Genomic DNA, 4162 nt, shown 5'->3' with positions numbered 1-4162 from the left:
CGGTGCTCAACACTACGTCATAACGGTCGAGCTGGCTTGCAACGACCCCTGAGGATGACACGATGGACCATGGTTTCGCTTGTCCTTTGATGCATGATATTGCAGACTCGGCGCTGCACGCTTCGGCAAACATGTCACGAGCAAGCCGAAACTGTTAGGATTCATAGTTATCTCGGCCGATCGTGTCGTAGTCGGACACTCGACCTATCGTCCACGCACGGCTATATCCGTCCAACGTAATATGATATACTCCTTCTATACCAGCCCTTTTCCCGACTAGTTATCAGGCAACTGTACTTTCTGCTCTCGCTGCTTTGATAACCTTGTCGGAGCTACTCCGAGCCCTCAGGCGAATTACTCCAAATAATAATCTCTTGCATCTCAATGCCCACGTTACAGCGACATATATAATATTAAGTACCGGAAAAAGTTCGTGCAGATAAAAAATACAAATACTCAAATCTGTTTTAAATCATAGATTTATCCAACGAAATAATCACCATTTACTTCTACAACTTTTTTTCAACGTTTTACAAGCATGTACATTCCTTTTTTAGAAAATTCATTTTAAAAAATGAAGAAATCGTCGTTTTAAGCTCAACGTCATATTTGAAATTTTGATTTGAAAAAATATTCGACATTGATAAAAATAAACAGTAGTCACACCGAAATATGTCTGGACTATAAGGAGGGTGAGGTAAAACTTCCCCATCCGACGTCCTTTATTTTTTGGAGAGTCGATAAAGCAACGTGTGGTCGTGCGTTGCATGTAAAACAATTACACCTTTTCTATTGACAATTGTCGGCTGCATTTTTATCAGTTTGGACTGGACTTCATCAATTTCTTTGCAATAAGTATCTGTAGTACTTGTGTGTAGTACTACGTGTAGAAGAAAATCAACGTGAACGATACCTCGTGTAGTCCACAAAACAGTGATCAGCACCTTCTTCGAATGAAGACTCGGTTTTGGTATTGTTCTTGTTGTACATGACCACTTCTGAACCCAGTGGTGCGATCGTCGTACATTATCATATTCCACTCACTTTTCATCACAAGCTAAAATTCGATCGATAAATGGATCGATTTCAAATCGCGGGAGCAAGCTATTGCAAATGGTCAGCCGGGAGTGTATGTTCGTGTAGTTATAGATTATGTTTGAACGAGAAGAAAGAAACAACACGTGGTTACTGATAAATGTTAGACAAAATATATTTATTAAGTGATTAATTAACCGCAACAAAACAAAAATATACACTTCGTCTGTGGATCCACCTCCACAGATCAATACTTTTAAATAAAAATAAGAACATAATCTTTTACTACTTATCACCACGCATGATGTACATATCCCGGAACTAACCTTGGCGACATCTTTAATAGATGACGAAATTAGACAAAGAGGCGGGCCGCGTTTAAATCTTGTGTGATGTTGTAAGAAACGAATGGAACCCTATAGTTCTCTTCCGTTAAACGGTACGGTATCCATTTGTCCAATCTTTTGTGAAAATTAAGTGAATGAAGTTGCTTTCTTTCGGTAGATTCTTCACATTCGAATACTTGAGCAAGCTCAGAACATCTTTTTCTTGGATTCGATGAATTTTTCGTCTTCGATGGCAGATGGACGCCCTGAACGCGGTTCGTCATCTAGTGATTCATTTCCTTCTTTAAACCTTTTAAACCATTTCTGTGTGGTTCTTTCACTAACAGCACCTTCCCCACAGACGCTACAAATGCGTTTTACTGCATTTACTACTGTACTGCCAAGTTTAAATTCGTAAAGAATGAAAGCACGAATTTTTACTCTTTCGCTGTCCATGTTTACTGTTTCTATAGCTACACAACAACGAAACAACTGAACTTCACAGAGCATGCATACCAACTACAAATATCAAGCTTTAAAATGAAACCAAACTCATGTCTTACAGTTGCCAATTACCACACGAAAATCGATATACAGGGTGGTCCACGCAATTGTTTCGCATTTTACGAAAAAATGCCAAAGGAGAAAGATAAATGGTTGGAAGAGCACTACATCTGTAGGACTTTAAATTTTTTGTTAGATGCAGCAGTGCATGTGCAATTAACAATTGCATCATTTCTTTAAATAGAAATGCATATTTTTTTTGTACACAGATCGATTCCTCTGTTCATTCTACGTAAAAAATAATTAGGGTACCATGGCAAAAAAATTATTAGTTCTCGAGATATTTTCAAGAAATGTCTTTATTGAAGAAGATACTCAAACGCTTCTCCATTACATTCTAAACATTTCTGATAACGGTTTTTTATCGTTTGCATAACTGCGTTTAAATGATCTGCATCACATAACACAAAAGTGTCGTACATATCTTGTTTCTCACTGTTAGTAAAATACAGTTTCTTGTATTTAGTGAAATACAGTTACACTTTTTCAAATTCTTAGTTTTCATACTCGAGTTACGATACGTGAATTGCTACAGAATGATGAAATGCTTACTTGTACAAATCATTTTCAAACTCGTACAATGTCGAAAGGGTGTTTACCTTTATAAGCGTGTTTACCTTACTAGTCTTTTTCAATAAAGACATTTTTTGAAAATATCTCGAGATCTAATAATTTTTTTGCCATGGTATCCTAATCATTTGTTACGTAGAATGAACAGAAGAATCGATCTGTGTAAACAAAAATATGCATTTCTATTTAAAGAAATAATGCAATTATTAATTGCACATGCACTGCTGCATCTAAAAAAGATTTGAAGTCCTACAGATGTAGTGGTCTTCGAACCATTCATCTTTCTCCTTTGGCATTTTTTCGTAAATGCAATAATAACGGAGTTATGACTTGAAACAACTGCGTGGACCACCCTGTATATGTATACGCCTTTTGCAGTCAAAGAGTTAACATTTGCACTCCGAACCACCCTGGACGTTACCTACCAGCTACTATGCGCCACTTCGTCGCAAAAGCGTGCATTTACGAATCCTCATATTATATAGTATATTATAGTATATAGTATATTATATAGTTAGTAATGATAACATATATTGATTTGATTTCTTGTACCATATCAACAGGAAACTTCAAAGAAACATGCATTTCTCAAAAAGTTGCGCTGGAATAAGTTGATTCCCAGTAATTACTAATAAACTTTGTCTCCTAAGGGGGAACATCCGAGTGATGTGTTAGAAATACGATGTCTCCTCAGAAGGAGCATCGAAGTGCAAGGGGTTAATTCACCATTGGAAACCATATAAAAATACGTAAAATCAAAATTCTATTTACAAAGTTTTTTTTTCTTTATTAAACTATAGAACCCCCTACGGGGTTATTAGCAATATGACTTGAAAATGTACACTTATTAGGTTGTCCCAAAAATTTCTTTCGTTTCATTTATAATTAATATATACACAATATTTTATGTTTTATGTTACATTACTGAATTGTGTACGATTCATTTCGCTTCATTACTGTTACAGCGCCAATTTCTAAGAAATTAAATTGTCTATTTATATAACCACTGCCACAGAAAATAATTGAATGCAACTCACGAAAGAAACTTTTGGGACAACCTAATACATACTGACTAAAGAAGTTTACATTTAATTCTTACATTTAAGGATATATATCGTGTTTTTTAAGAAATTTGAAAATTATTAACAAAGGTTGGATACATGGTTTACATAGGAGGGCATCTATTGTATAAGGAGGGTGTAAATCGAGCTGACAAATTTTTTGTACCATGTCATTCCTTTCATTGTCAAATAACGGACACTGTCATATAACGTGATTTAGATCTTGCTCCAGATAGCCACATTTACAAAGTTACTGGTACTTGATTTTCACATGAGTGTGCCCCTTAACACATTTAGATTCTAGGAAGTCTGCCTCTCAGGTGTAGAATTCTTCGCTACAAACAGTTTGAGACAGTTTATTTCGAAGGAAACAAATTTCTTAAACAATAGGAACAGAAGGGATACAATATCCAAGCGTTACGATAAAATATCGTCGAATTAAAGTCAATCCGAATTCTTCCACGGCAGTTTTCGAAACCAGTAAATCCAGTCGATCCTCATAAATTCTTGGCAAGACGCTCGCACGTAGATTCGCGCTCACGTCTCTCTCTCTCTCTCTCTCTCTCTCTCTCTCTCTCTCTCTCTCTCTCTCTCTCTCTCTCTCTC

This window comes from Hylaeus volcanicus, chromosome 3, assembly GCF_026283585.1.
Source record: "Hylaeus volcanicus isolate JK05 chromosome 3, UHH_iyHylVolc1.0_haploid, whole genome shotgun sequence".
Classification (NCBI taxonomy): Eukaryota; Metazoa; Arthropoda; class Insecta; order Hymenoptera; family Colletidae; genus Hylaeus; species Hylaeus volcanicus.
The sequence above is the reverse complement of the archived record's forward strand: the minus strand, read 5'-3'. Positions refer to the sequence as shown.